At 43.1% G+C, this 16,255-nt stretch overlaps 1 protein-coding gene across 3 annotated transcripts in view; it reads left to right on the top strand.

Annotated features, from left to right (window-relative positions):
* chdh (choline dehydrogenase) overlaps positions 1 to 16,255 on the top strand; it is an 86,240-nt gene that overhangs the window by 21,227 nt on the left and 48,758 nt on the right. The window contains exon 2 of one of the 3 annotated variants that reach the window (XM_043708073.1): positions 7,921 to 8,041. The exons of 1 other annotated variant lie outside the window; for it this stretch is intronic. The gene's annotated coding sequence lies outside the window, so the exon portion shown is untranslated. Of the gene's footprint in view, positions 1 to 7,920; positions 8,048 to 16,255 lie in introns of all 3 variants that reach the window. One more of the 3 variants, XM_043708071.1, reaches the window with a different exon arrangement.

Genomic DNA, 16,255 nt, shown 5'->3' with positions numbered 1-16,255 from the left:
TCGATCTGAGACGGGTACAGCTGAGAACAGAAGTGAGTCAAACAGTCAGGGCAGACAGGGACAAGGTAGGACAAATAAATTGAACGGCATTTATTTCAATGCAAGGGGCCTAACAGGGAAGGCAAATGAACTCAGAGCATGGTTAGGAACATGGGATGGGGATATTATGGCAATTACGAAACATGACTCAGGGATGGGCTGGACTGGCAGCTTAATGTTCCAGGATACAAATGCTACAGGAAGGATAGAAAGGGAGGCAAGAGAGGAGGGGGAGTGGCCTTTTTGATAAGGGATAGCATTACAGCTGTGCTGAGGGAGGATATTCCCGGAAATACATCCAGGGAAGTTATTCGGGTGGAACTGAGAAATAAGAAAGGGATGATAACCTTATTGGGATTGTATTATAGACCCCCCCCCCCAATAGTCAGAGGGAAATTGAGAAACAAACTTGTAAGGCGATCTCAGCTATCTGTAAGAATAACAGGGTAGTTATGGTAGGGGATTTTAACTTTCCAAAAATCAACTGGGACTGCCGTAGTGTTAAAGGTTTAGATGGAGAGGAATTTGTAAAGTGTGTACAAGACAATTTTCTGATTCAGTATGTGGATGTACCTACTAGAGAAGGTGCAAAACTTGACTACACTTGGAAAATAAGGCAGAGCAGGTGACTAAGGTGTCAGTGGGGGAGCATTTTGGAGTCAGCGACCATAATTCTATTCGTTTTAAAATGGTGATGGAAAAGGATAGACCAGATCTAAAAGTTGAAGTTCTAAATCGGCGAAAGGCCAATTTTGACGGTATTAGGCAAGAACTTTCGAAAGCTGATTGGAGACAGATGTTCGCAGGTAAAGGTATGACAGGAAAATGGGAAGCGTTCAGAAATGAGACAACAAGAATCCAGAGAAAGTATATTCCTGTCAGGGTGAAAGGGAAGGCTGGTAGGTATAGGGAATGCTGGATGACTAAAGAAATTGAGGGTTTGGTTAAGAAAAAGAAGGAAGCATATGTCAGGTATAGACAGGATAGATCGAGTGAATCCTTAGAAGAGTATGAAGAAAGTAGGAGGGAAATCAGGAGGGCAAAACGGGGACATGAGATAGCTTTAGCAAATAGAATTAAGGAGAATCCAAAGGGTTTTTACAAATATATTAAGGACAAAAGGGTAACTAGGGAGAGAATAGGGCCTCCCAAAGATCAGCAAGGCGGCCTTTGTGTGGAGTCACAGAAACTGGGGGAGTTACCAAATGAATATTTTGCATCAATATTTACTGTGGAAAAGGATATGAAAGATATAGACTGTGGGGAAATAGATGGTGACATCTTGCAAAATGCCCATATTACAGAGGAGGAAATGCTGGATGTCTTGAAACGGTTAAAAGTGGATAAATCCCCAGGACCTGATCAGGTGTACCTGAGAACTCTGTGGGAAGCTAGAGAAGTGATTGCTGGGCTTTTTGCTGAGATATTTGTATCATCAATAGTCACAGGTGAGGTGCCGGAAAACTGGAGGTTGGCAAACGTGGTGTCACTGTTTAAGAAGGGTGGTAAAGACAAGCCAAGGAACTACAGACCGGTGAGCCTGACGTCGGTGGTGGGCATGTTGTTGGAGGGAACCCTGAGGGACAAGATGTACATGTATTTGGAAAGGCAAGGACTGATTCGGGATAGTCAACATGGCTTTGTGCGTGGGAAATCATGTCTCACAAACTTAATTGAGTTTTTTGAAGAAGTAACAAAGAAGATTGATGAGGGCAGAGCGGTAGATGTGATCTCTGGACTTCAGTAAGGCATTCGACAAGATTCCCCATGGGAGACTAATGGAATACAGGGAGAACTAGCCATTTGGATACAGAACTGGCTCAAAGGTAGAAGACAGAGGATGGTGGTGGAGGGTTGTTTTTCAGACTGGAGGCCTGTGACCAGTGGGGTGCCAGAAGGATCGGTGCTGGGCCCTCTACTTTTTGTCATTTACATAAATGATTTGGATGCGAGCATAAGAGGTACAGTTAGTAAGTTTGCAAATGACACCAAAATTGGAGGTGTAGTGGACAGCGAAGAGGGTTACCTCAGATTACAACAGGATGTGGACCAGATGGGCCAATGGCCTGAGAAGTGGCAGATGGAGTTTAATTCAGATAAATGTGAGGTGCTGCATTTTGGGGAAACAAATTGTAGCAGGACTTACACACTTAATGGTAAGGTCTTAGGGAGTGTTGCTGAACAAAGAGACCTTGGAGTAGGCTGAGGGGAGACCTTAGAGTTTTTTTCAAAATTATGAGGGGCATGGATATGATAAATAGACAAAGTCTTTTTCCTGGAGTTGGGGAGTCCAGAACTGGAGGGCATAGGTTTAGAGTGAGAGGGGAAAGATGTAAAAGAGACCTCAGGGGCAATGTTTTCACGTAGAGGGTGGTACGTGTATGGAATGAGCTGCTAGAGGATGTGGTTGAGGCTGGTACAATTGCAACATTTAAGAGGCATTTGGATGGGTATATGAATAGGAAGGGTTTGGAGGGCTGTGGGCCGGGTGCTCGCAGGTGGGACTAGATTGAGTTGGGATATCTGGTCGGTATGGATGGGTTGGACCAAAGGGTCTGTTTCCATGCTGTACATCTCTATGACTTTATTCACGACTGTCTTGAGTAGAGGACCCCAAAGATCCATTGCCCTCTGAATGAAGAGCTATGTCTTGATTTCAGTCCTGAGTTCTGTTTGAGAATTGTAGGGCCAACCCTCTCCTCACAAGTCAATTTACACTTACAAAACAAGCAATCAGGTATGAATCTCATTTTAAGAAAGGTACATCAAAATGTATGTAAAAGACAGACTAACCTGCTTTGAATTGGAGAGGAAATTATTTGAATTTTCTGCTCTGTATTTGATGTTGAGGTGCTGTTTCTACATATATATAAAAAAAATGTAAATACTTGTGGCATTTAGCTCATAAGCATCAGTTTCTGAATATAGTTTGCTGTTAAAAATAGAAGACAAGCAGTAAAGAATGTGGGATTTCTTGTGGAAGAGTTAGAAAACAAGAAGGTTTTTGTTGTGGATAAGTACCAGGTGCTAAGGAACCTTGATATGAATGACAAAGCAAAGACTTCCAGCTTTTCTAATAGAGAGGAAAAAACAGGATTGCTATCAATATTTTAACAGTGAGAAAAAGAATTCCATTTGAAGAAGCTAAAGCTGCATTCACTTGTTCCATTACATATACTCAGCTGAAAAGTTAAAAATCAAGGGATACAAGGCTGGGGGTGGGTTGGATCCAAAATTGACAGAAAACGAAGTGTAATGGTCAGGTAGCTGTATTTGCTTATGGAAAGTGGTTTCTACTGGCGGTTGAGGTGGAAATCCCATGCTCTTTTTAAAGGAACTTGGATCTGTACCTGAAGCACTATAAACTGCAAGGCCCAAACTAAGCTGCCAGTAAGTGGGATTAGAATGGATGTCTCGTTTATTCAGCTGGTGCAAACATGATAGGTTGAATAACATCTTTGTGTGGTGTGCCTTGATGAGAGATGTGTGCATTGGCAGAATTAAGAGTGAGGAGTGGTGGCCCCGTGAGGGAACAGGGAGAAAATGTGACACAAATCATTCATCTTCTTCAGGCATTTCACTTAATCTCGAACTCAGCACTGACTCAGGCCACTATCTCCACCCCCATGGCTGTATCTGGTGATGTAGCTTCTTTCGTCGGACCACTGCTGTCCTTTAGATAACCCCAACTGCAAATAATTCCAGATCCCTGTCTGCGCCATATTAATTCTAAAAGAGTACATATTTTGGAACTGTTGTAAATACCCTTTGTATGTAGATCCAGTTAGTGTATTTTAAAGATTTTTTAAAAATTTAAAATAAATACTACTGAAAGATCATCTGGATGTTGGTTAAATTTCTTGCAATTCCATGCTTATTGCCAAAGGTAATGTGTAAGAGGTGAGCGATTGTTTAAATTCCCTTCCTTTGCGGAATTATATTGCAACAAATAATCAAGTATCAGTTGTTAAAAAAATTGAATGTGTTTGTGAACATGGCGAGCCGTTAATTAACAGGATTTAAGTGCTATGGCCTGCAACATCTTTTCAATTTTTACCACCTACCCTTCATCATGAGTTAGGAATGTTTGCTGATGACTGCATTATATTCAAAATCATTTGTAACTTGTCAAACCCTAAGCTGTCTGTATCCAAATAGAAGTCTGGATAACATTCAGGCTTGGGTTGATTAAATGGCAAGTAAGATTTGCACCACCTAAGTGCCAGGCAATTGTCATCACCAACGACAGAAAGGTAATGACTGCCTTTTGACAATCAATGGTGTTATCAACAACTTGAACAGATTTGAATTGGATATAAGATCAGGTCAGAGACTGTGAATTCTGTGGCAAGTAATTCACCACTTCACTCTGAGACCTGCAAAAAATGACAGGATGGCCGTTAGATTTGGGGTGTGTTTATTCTCCTCCATTTACTTGAGGGAATTTTCTTCCTGTGGTTCCTGCCTCTGGAGACTGTATGGTGGGTGGATACTGAAGGTTGCTGTTCTCAAAGGCTTTGGTAACGATGTTGTAATTGCTGTCTTTTTTGCTGCTGTTGTCAATTTCCAACAAGGCCATAAGGAATCCTCCAAGGGCCCATTTCATGCAGGGTATGTTATAGTCAGGATTGCTTGAGGCCATAATATTTTTTATGTTCATTTTTGCAAGATAAATTACTTTTCTATAAAATTGATTTAATACCAGTTAGGTGGCATTATAAGTACAACTCCCCTAGCAGACCCTCACATTCAAATAAATATACTCTGCCTCCAAAGAGAAAATGGTAACTTACTCAGTATGAGGTGGTAACAATTTTGTCATAGTATTTGGTAAGAAGATAGCAAAGTTTCAGCTGTGTCCTTATAATTGACTTTCAGAATGATCTCTCTGTCCTCATGTTCCCTTTTGTGTTGTTATCCCTTGGTCCCTGTTGACCTTTTATCCTCCTCCATTTCCATTCATCCCCATTACTTAAATGTTAATGTCCCCATTTCACCCCCTGAACTCATGGCTTTACAAATTGCTATGCCCGTCGTCCGTCGTCATTTCCGCCACCACCAAAAGGACCCCACCACCAGGGATATATTTCCCTCCCCTCCTCTATCAGTGTTCCGAAAAGACCACTCCGTCCATGATTCCCTCGTCAGGTCCACACTCCCCACCAACCCAACCTCCAGTCCTGGCACCTTCCCCTGCAACCGCAAGAAATGCAAAACTTGCGCCCACACCTCCCCCCTTACTTCCCTCCAAAGCCCCAAGGGATCCTTCCATATCCGTCACAAATTCACCTGCACCTCCACACACATCATTTACTGCATCCGCTGCACCCGATGTGGCCTCCTCTATATTGGGGAGACAGGCCGTCTAATTGCGGAACGTTTCAGAGAACACCTCTGGGACACCCGGACCAACCAACAACCACCCGTGGCTCAACACTTCAACTCCCCCTCCCACTCCACCAAGGACATGCAGGTCCTTGGACTGTTCCATTGCCAGACCATAGCAACACAACGGCTGGAGGAAGAGCGCCTCATCTTCCGCCTAGGAACCCTCCAACCACAAGGGATGAACTCAGATTTCTCCAGTTTCCTCATTTCCCCTCCCCCCACCTTGTCTCAGTCCCAACCCTCAAACTCAGCATCACCTTCCTAACCTGCAATCTTCTTCCTGACCTCTCCGTCCCCATCCCCACTCAGGTCTATCACCCTCACCTTAACCTCCTTCCACCTATTGCATTTCCAACGCCCCTCCCCCAAGTCCCTCCTCCCTACCTTTTATCTTAGCCTGCTGGGCACACTCTCCTCATTCCTGAAGAAGGGCTCATGCCCGAAACGTCGATTCTCCTGCGCCTTGGATGCTGCCTGACCTGCTGCGCTTTTCCAGCAACACATTTTCAACAAATTGCTATGCCCTGTTGGCTATACATCTCCTCATAAAGAGACCAGAATGAAGGTAACTTATGCAAACCTTTCTCACCTTGCAGCTTTCTATTTTCTGCTATGTTCTATGTTCTATCTACCTTGAATTGCCACTTTCATGATGATCATTCCCTCAATGAACCCCAGTCCAGTGCTGCTTCTCACTTTTCCCAGGACTATGGAATACCCACCCTGCTCATGAATACCCAAAATCCCAGGACTTACCATGGTCTACCCTACCCCAGACTAACTTGGCAAGACTGACTGAGCAAGGCCTAGCACCTGAAGGGATGTCTCCACATGGCCCTGACTGACATACCTGTAATCCCTGTGTTTGACCTGCTGGACTGACTGTGTCCGAGTCCCTGGACACTAAGGACACATTTCACAGGACTGTGGCAGGACCAAGTGCCTGACTGACCATGATAAACCCCCTCAGCTGACTGACTGTGGAGTCCCCCACCCCAGAGTTTGTTCATAGCCCTTCTTGACTCCACGAAGGACTGGTTTGCTTTGAATTTCAGACAAGTTCAAATGCTTGAAATCCATGCAGTGTGTATTTACTGTGTAAGCTGCTAGCAGGTACTGGAGGTGTGATGTGGACGTAACATGTTGCCGTACAACAACAAATCCACCATTCTGTTCGGTGCTCTGAATTGTAACAAGCTGCTTCTGTGTCCCTTTGGGATAAAAAGCAGTTCAAAGCAGAGAGCTTGACAGCCTCCATTTTGCACAAAGAATTTAAGATAAGAACCATAAGATGTATTCTGTGTAAATGTGTAAGATGCATGTGTGTCCATGTATATACAATGACCTGGCAGAAGCATGCAAGATGTAAGTGTTCCTCCCCTCCAAAGAGTTGGTGTGAAAATTGCTGTCACTGGGTGAAAATCCTGGAATTCTCTTCCTAATGGCATTGAGTCTCCCTATAGCACATGCAGTACAGCAATTCGAGAAGGCAACTAGGAATGGGCAATAAATACTGGCCAGCCAGCGATGCTCACTTCCCTGGTATGAATACGAACGAAGGGTGCAAATGCAGCCATGATGATGTGGTGTGGCTGGTGGTTTGGTGATACAGATTTGGTGACAAAAGGTGATGATGTTGATGGATCATGGAGAGAAATAATGAAGAATGTGGAATTGTATTAAGTCCTAGAGATATGTACAGTGTGCTGACGTTGCTCTTTAATCACTTTAATATTTATGTCAGAAATAGGCACCATCTAATTTCTTGGGGAAGGATGGAAGAATTGAGACTTTTGTAGAAATGAGGAGGTTGATAGGGGTGGATGATGGTCCAGTGGTATTATCACTGGACTGTTAATCCAGAGACCCAGGTAATGTTCTGGGGACCTGGGTTCAAATCCTGCTATGGCAATTGGTAATATTTGAATTCAATAAAATTATGCAATTTAGAGTCTAATGATGTCGATTGTTAGGTAAAACCCATCTGGTTCACTGATGTTCTTTAGGTAAGGAACCTGTCATCCTTACCTGGTCTGGCCCATGTGAATCCAAACCCACAGCAATGTGGTTGACTCTTAACTGTCCTCTGGGCACATAGGGGTGGGCAATAAATGCTGCCTGGTCTGCGATACCCATGTTCCACGAATTTGTTTAAAAAAAGGTGTGATGACATAATAATGAGAGGCAAATGCATGGAATTTAGATAGTTGCTACACATTAGTGAGATTCAGAACTCACCGTTTCAACTTTAAGGGGAAAATCAAAAACCTCTTTTTTGCTGGGTTTTCCAATTTTTCCATATTTATCTGCTAAAGGGAGTGGAAAATTTGATCTGTGAATCATAGAATTGTTAAAGTGCAAAAAGAAGTTGTTGAGCCCATCGTGTCCTTACCCTAGCTCTCTGAATGATCGTTCTGATTCAGTGCCATTTTCCTGCCTTTTGTGCATAATCCTGAATGTCGTTCTGTTTAAATTAGTATCTATACTCTCCAGACTTGAATCTGTCTCAAACTCTACAAAGACACGCAGGAGACTGGAAGAGCTCAGCAAGCAAGGCAGCATCAGGAAGTGGAGAAGTCAACGTTTTGGGTGTAACCCTTCTTCAGGACTGGAGGTGGGGGTAAGAGGATGTACTGGTAAGGGGGCGGGGAGAGAGGGTTGGGATGAAGGTTTTGTGTGGAAAGAAGGGCGGAGTGGTGAGGTAGTGATAGGTGTGCGTAGGTAGAAGGTATGGCCTGCTTGGTCGATGGGATCCGGTTGGTACATGGAAGGAAGGGTCAGTCAGAGGAATGGAAGGGAGGAGTGTTAAAGTACAGATTTGAGACAGCCCAGAGAATCCTTCGTGGACTTAATCTGTAAGCCACTGTTGATTTGTCCCGGAGATCATTCTCTTTGGTAGTCTGTAAAAAACCTCTTACAGACAGTTTAATTTAATTTTAGTCATCTCCTTTATTTACCAATATCATAACTGTTACAACATAACACTGATACCTATAAGCTAAACTAACTAGATTCTAATAACCCAGGAGAGTAGGATGTCAGCTCTTCAAGAGCCCCAGCAGGCTACTTTACTGTACTGTCACAAAGTGGTGTCCTTTATTCAAAAACACTGCATGTTCTTAGTTAGACAGGATAACAGTGAAAGACAATAATTCATAAGGAAGAGAAGTTAGTTGCTCCGTGCGCTTGACTGATCACTCCTTTCTCCCCAGCCCCCACTCCTCCATTTATCTCTCCACCCTGGAGGCTCCCTGCCTCTATTCCTGATGAAGGGCTTTTGCCCGAAACGTCGATTTTCCTGCTCCTTGCATGCTGCCTAACCTGCTGTGCTTTTCCAGCACCACTCTAATCTAAACGCTGGTTTCCAGTATCTGCAGTCCTCACGTTTGCCTAGTTGATTTTAACCTGACTGCGAATCCTCTTGCAAGGATGCCTACCTTAACGAAGTTCTCCTCCTGTCTCCACAAGAATCTCAGTGAGTCTCTCTCTCACTGCAACCCCCAGGTCATCTTCTCTGCCCTGAAGCTCTTCACCTATTGTACTCTTTGCTGCCTTCCCCATCCCTCCTCTCTGACCTATCACCTCCATCCCTACCCTCATTCACCTATTGTATTCTTTGCTACCTTCTCCCCAGCTCCTCCCCCATTTATCTCTCCACCCTGGAGGCTCCCTGCCTCTATTCCTGATGAAGGGCTTTTGCCCGAAACATCGATTTTCCTGCTCCTCGGATGCTGCCTGACCTACTGTGCTTTTCCAGCACCACTCTAATCTAAACTCTGGTTTCCAGCATCTGCAGTCCTCACTTTTGCCTACAGCCCCTGAGCCATTCATCAGGTGGGAAAAACAAATCTAGCTGAGTTAGGCGTCTGCAGGTGAGAAGTTCCGATCATAAAGAGGTACCAGTCTGAGCTAATTGAAGAGTTCATAAGGTAACTTTGCAAAGCTCGCATATCAGATACAATTGTTTTACAAAATGGCTTCTTAGCAAGGAGGGCAAACTTTGACCATAAAATGGCTTCCTGACCCATTGTGCCAGAAACTCTTCAAAGTTAGATTTAAAATAATTTTTTATAGGTATTTTTTATTGAAAGAAAAAAAAACTTTTGTAACATTTTTTACAAAATTACAAAGTAATACAAATGAGTATAAACACTAATATACAATTAAATATATATAAAAAAGAAATAAATGATAACCAAAACACAACAAAAGAAAAAAAAGAGAAAAAAAACTTAGCTAACTACTAATCCATCCTACAAACAAACCAAAGCATAAAATAAGATATCTTACATTACTAGTAAGAAATAACGTAATAATTAAATAATTAAGTATGTACTCAAAATGGATTAACATCAATTCATACCACTCTTCTCTCCCTATCCGATTTGTAGGGACTGTCTGATAATGTGGTCTTCTTCTGTACATAATCTCGTATTTGGGAATACCGAAAAAGGTCTCCATTAGGCAGTCCAAACTTCTGGGGTGGCTGTTCAAAAGACATCATAAGCTCCCCATTGAACAGGTCCCTTAAGCAAGAGACACCTCTGGACCTCCAGGTTTTAATGTAGCATCTGTCAGCCCTGGCTGAAAACCCCATGCTCCCACTGTAGGAGTATAAGGAGGTTTTTTGTAAGTTACCCTCATCTTGCCGCATTATCCTCCAGGCTTTAATTGTGTTTAATACAATAAGATTTATACAATAGTCCATAATAGCTCTCATCTAAAAATAAAAGATTGATGTGGGCGGCACGGTGGCACAGTGGTTAGGACTGCTGCCTCACAGCGCCTGAGACCCGGGTTCAATTCCCGCCTCTGGCGACTGTCTGTGTGGAGTTTGCACATTCTCCCTGTGTCTGCGTGGGTTTCCTCCGGGTGCTCCGGTTTCCTCCCACAATCCAAAGATGTGCAGGCCAGGTGAATTGGCCATGCTAAATTGCCCGTAGCGTTAGGTAAGGGGTAAATGTAGGGGTATGGGTGGGTTGTGCTTCGGTGGGTCGGTGTGCACTTGTTGGGCCGAAGGGCCTGTTTCCACACTGTAATGTAATCTGTAATGAAGTGACACTTTGCTTGGGAGGTCTCAATGTCTAACCAAATTGATTGTGGGTTACAAGAGATCCAATCAGCTACACAGCATAAAAGAGAGAGCAACTTTTATCTCCTAAAGTCTGGAAAATCCAGTCCTCCCCTTGCTTGTGGAAGCTGCAGCTTTTCTAATTTGATAAGGGGCCATCTATGATTCCAAATAAAGGAACCAGGCCAGCCGTGTAGTTTACGTAACACCAGTCTCAGCAACATCAAAGGGAGCATTCTCATTGACTATAAGAGACAAGACAGAATATTCATTTTAACTCAAGCTACTCTGCCTAACCAGGATATTGGGAGATCTCCCCAGCATTGAAGATCCTGCCTTATTTTCTCTTGTAGGTGCACAAAATTGGCTTTATACAGCTGACCAAATACTGAGGTGATAAAAATGCCCAAGTATAGAAAACCCTCCAGTGAGCACCGAAAGGGAAAGCAAGATCCGTCCGATAAATTAGATATACTAGTGAGACCACCCAATGGCATGGCCTCCAATTTCGTAAAATTGATTTTAAATCCTGAGAACATACTAAATAGACTAATTACTTGAATTAAGCGGGGCACGGATATCAAAAGATTACTTAAGAAAAGGAGGACATCATCTGCATAGAGAGGGATTTTATGTTTATCCGAACCAACCCTCGGAGCCACTATGTTAGAGTCGGTTCGTATAGCTTCCACTAGTGGTTCAATTATTAGCGTGAATAATAAGGGTGAGAGAGGACATCCCTGATGACAGCCCCTACCCACGCTGAAGCTATCCGAACCTAAACCATTGGTAATCACAGCTGCTTTGGGGTCATTATATAATATTGAGATACATTTAGAAAATACCTCTCCAACACCAAACCTTTCCAGTGTGTAAAAAAGATATGACCATTCAACCCGGTCAAATGCCTTCCCTGCATCCAAGGAGATAACTATCCTCGGTATTCTTTCCTGTTGACAGGCTTGTATCATATTTAAGACCCATTTTCTAATGTTGTTAGATGATCTACGGCCCTTGATAAACTCCATCTAGTCCTCTTTTATGATATATGATATATCCTCTTCAATCTTAATGCTAACATTTTAGAAAGGATTTTAAAATCTACATTTGGCAAGGATATTGGTCTATATGATGAGCAATCTTCTGGGGCCTTTTCTTTTTTATGAATGAGAGAAATATTTGCTTCTCTCAACGAAGGTGGGAGGCAGCCCTGACTATGTGAGTGATTATACATGTCTATAAGTGGACCAGCCAGTTCCCCTATGAATTCTTTATAAAATTCAATCTGGAATCCGTCTGGTCCAGATGCTTTGCCACTCTGAAGCTGTCTAATTGTGTCAAGTACTTCCTGTGATGCCAGGGGAGCATTCAGGATCGACACCTGCTCTGAGGTTAAATCCGGAAAGGCCAAGTTTTTAAAAAAGGACTCCATCTTCTTAGTTCTATCCCCACAGTCCTGCGATTTATACAGTTCAAAATAGAACTTTCTAAAGGCTGTATTGATCCTTTTATGATCACAAGTCAGAGTACCAGCACTTTCCCTAATGGATGTGATAGCTTGAGGAGCCTTTTTTTTTCCTAGCAAGATATGCTAGGTATCTGCCAGGCTTGTTGCCATATTCATATAGTCTTTGCTTTGCAAATAATATTTCCTTCTTTGCTTTTTGGGTAAGTGCAAATTCAAGGCTGTCCTAAGGGCTGTGATCCTTTGTAGCTTAGTAATAGAGGGCCTATCAACATACGCTATCTTAGCTGCCTTCAAGCGAGCATCGAGGAGGCGCTGATGTTCTTTCTTTTGTCTTTTCTGGGTCGAAGAATATGAGATGATCAAACCTCGTGCATAAGCCTTAATAGTTTCCCACATCATCGATGGGTTACTGGCCGTACCTGAATTAATTTCCAAAAAAGATTTGAATTCTTGAGAAAATTATTTTATAAATTTGCTATCCTTCATTAAGAAGGAATCCATATGCCAATGTCTCATCGTCCCTAGTCTTAACTTCCATATATACTGTGGCATGATCAGAGATTGCTATATTACCTATTTTGCAGAACAATATGGAATTCAAAAGGGTTAAAGGAGCAAAAAACATATCAATTTTAGTATGACACTTGTGTGGGTTAGAGTAGAAAGTAAAGTCTCTACCCTGGGGTGAAGACATCTCCACACATCTACTAGCCCTAGCTCCTTATTCAGAGCCGCCAATTGTCTGGATCTAAGAAATATACCCATAGTACTGTTGGGTATCCTATCTGTCTCTGAGTCCATAATACAATTAAAATCTTCTTGTATAATTGTATTGCAGGTCCCAAAAGCCATCAACTTGGAGTCTGTTACAAGTACAGACTTCAAGTCTATTACAAACTTGAAGGGGTGTGCCAGGAGGCAATAAAGATTCAAAATCCCATACTCCTCTCCATTTATTACGGCTTTGATCAATATATACTACTCAGATTCATCTTTTATCTGGCTTAAGATTTTAAAAGGAATATTCTTCTGAATGAGAATGACTACTCCCCTACTTTTTGAGCTAAAAGATGAGAAAAAGGCCTGGTCAAAACCACCCTGTTGTAATTTTAAGTGCTCTTTGTCAAGTAGATGTGTCCCCTGTAAAATAGCTATATCAACCCTTTCTTTTTTGAGGTTTGATAACATCTTCTTCCTTTTGATTGGTGAATTACTCCCCTTGACATTCCAGGTGCACCACCTAAGCGAATGGCTAGCCATGATCGTCCAGGCAAGCCCGAGACCCCCTCCAGGAGGAAGAACCCCACCCAAAACACCCTGAGTAAAGACCATGGAAAATTCACAAAAGCAAAAATTCTTTAAGACGTTTACACCAATACAATTAAAAACTATTCCTAAGTAAAAAAAAAAATGCAAAACACATTTGAAAGGAGATTTTCCCCCTTGCTCCCAGGGGGCATAACTACCTATCAATAACCCCACCATAACCTCTCCTAACTAGTGCCCTGCCCTCGACCCAGTCTTTATAAAATGGAGTCGACAAATTCAAGTGTTCTATAAAACCAAAGTTAAAAGTGACTGACCCACATCCCCCCACACGAACACCTAGGTGTGTTTAGCAAGCATAATACGGGGCGGCACGGTGGCACAGTGGTTAGCACTGCTGCCTCACAGCACCAGAGACCCGGGTTCAATTCCCGCCTCAGGCGACTGACTGTGTGGAGTTTGCACGTTCTCCCCGTGTCTGCGTGGGTTTCCTCCGGGTGCTCCGGTTTCCTCCCACAGTCCAAAGATGTGCAGGTTAGGGTGAATTGGCCGTGCTAAATTGTCTGTAGTGTTAGGTGCAGGGGTAAGTGTAGGGGTATGGGTGGTTTGCGCTTCGGCGGGTCGGTGTGGACTAGTTGGGCCGAAGGGCCTGTTTCCACACTGTAAAGTAATCTAATCTAATCTAATCTAATACAAAATATAAATATATAAAACTACAAAGTTACAATCCTAGCAATTATTAGAAAACTAAGTAAGACGACAGAAGAAGAGAACCCCGCTCTAAAAATAAGGTAGGACAAAACAAACCCCCCCCCCCCCACACAAATCAAGTAAGCCGCACGGCCTGTAAAAAAAGAAATCACATAGTGAATAACAAATAAGCTCCCTTCCCTCCCCCTCCCCGGAGAAGGTAATGAACAAAAAAGGGATGGAGAAGGAAAGAAAGGGTAAACCGGGGAGGGAAAAGTAAAATCATTATCCATACGGTTTGAATCTTACAGTCTACTTAAGAGAGTCCAAAAATTCTTTAGCATTCTCCGGTGATCCAAAGTTGTATACGGATCCTTCATGGCTGAAGCGCAGCTTTTCTGGGTAACGCAAGGGATATTGGATATTTAGGTCTCCTAGACGCTTCTTCGCCTCATCGGATGCCCTCCTCTTGCGGACCACGGCTGGAGGAAAATCTTGGAATAACATAATCCTGGAACCCTTGTGCATCATGGCCTGGGGATCATTCCCCAGGACTCTGGAGGCTTCCAGGAGCATCTGCTTCTCTTTATAGCATTGGAGCTGGAACAGAACCGAGTGGGGGCGCTGGTCTGGTCCGGGCTTGTGTACAGCAACCTGGTAGGCCCACTTCACCCGTACCTGGCCTGATCCCGACTCCAACTTTAATATTTGAGGGAGTCATTGTTTCAAAAAAACTGCAAGCTGGCCTTTCTCTTCCCATTTGGGAAGGCCTAGCAACTGAATATTTTTTCGACGACCCCAATTATCAAGGTCATCGATGTGCTCTTCCAAGGTCTGGACTTGCTGCTCGAGAGCCTGGACCGCTGCTCTCGAGCGGTCCAGCAGATGTCTCCGCTGCTGCTGGAGGGGGTGGGGGAGGGGGTCCCTGCCTGTTGCGAACTTCGGGAATTTTTGCCCTTAGTCATTTTAAGAAAAACACCAAATTGTTCAAGTTTGATGCAAAATGACTAAGTATGCTAGGCAAAAGCTATTTTAAATGAATTAAAAAGTGTGGTAAAGGCGGCTGCCCCACTTGCCTGAGTCTTAGGCAGAGCACTACAAACTCAGACTTGCTGGGTCGCCGCCATCTTAAATCTCCTCAAATAATTTTTATGCTAGGAGCAGACTCCTGCTTTTTATTTTAAGCACCGAATCATTCTGTACCTGAGGCTGAGATGTTACCATCAGGTTGCATCTAAAGTTATTCATTAGTCTCGAATTATACATGCTTTCTTTTTAGGATTGTGATTTAAATTCAAATAAAACATAAGATCTGATTAGTTAGAATTGACAGTGGGGCTGTCGGTAAGGTCTCCCTCACAGACAGCAAGTAAGTTAAAGCTTCTTCAATATAACCTTTTACAGAGTTTGCATTTTATAACCAGTAATGGCTACTCAAAATCATCATAACGTCTCAAAATGCAACTAAATTCAATCCATAGCAAGTAAGCATGAAGAGTTAATTTTGTACTGGCTTCGGCAGTCCCAGCACTAAAATGGTCTCTCTCTGACTTGTAACAGAAAAGATGTTGTTCCCTCTGTGTCTGCCTAGCTTGCAAGGGGTAATAAGAATCTATCAATTTTAATAGGACCTGACCATTAATTACAAGGCTTTTGATAATACCAAGTTTTGTTTCAAGGTCAGAATGAAACACTGTCGTTAATTTCACAAGGGAACAGCCGGGAATGTTATCACTCAGTTTCCTATTTACAAAGATTCGTTGCTGTTAAGGCAAATGTTCTTAATTGCCTGAGAGCACCCTGTTATCACTTGATGATAACACATAGAGTCATAGAGATGTACAGCATGGAAACAGACCCTACGGTCCAACCCGTCCATGCCAATCAGACATCCCAACCCAATCTAGTCCCACCTGCCAGCACCCGGCCCATATCCCTCCAGACCCTTCCTATTCATATACCCATCCAAATGCCTCTTAAATATTGCAATTCTACCAGCCTCCACCACATCCTCTGGCAGTTCATTCCATACACGTACCACCCTCTGTTTGAAAAAGTTGCCCCTGAGGTCTCTTTTATATCTTTCCCCTCTCACCCTAAACCTATGCCCTCTAGTTCTGGACTCCCCGATCCCAGGGAAAATACTTTGTCTATTTATCCTATCCATGCCCCTCATAATTTTGTAAACCACTATAAGGTCACCCCTCAGCCTCCGATGCTCTAGGGAAAACAGCCCCAGCCTGTTCAGCCTCTCCTTGTAGCTCAGATCCTCCAACCCTGGCAACGTCCTTGTAAATCTTTTCTGAACCCTTTCAAGTTTCACAACATCTTTC

The sequence above is a fragment of the Chiloscyllium plagiosum genome, chromosome 18 (genome assembly GCF_004010195.1).
Source record: "Chiloscyllium plagiosum isolate BGI_BamShark_2017 chromosome 18, ASM401019v2, whole genome shotgun sequence".
Taxonomy (NCBI): Eukaryota; Metazoa; Chordata; class Chondrichthyes; order Orectolobiformes; family Hemiscylliidae; genus Chiloscyllium; species Chiloscyllium plagiosum.
The sequence above is the reverse complement of the archived record's forward strand: the minus strand, read 5'-3'. Positions and strand labels throughout refer to the sequence as shown.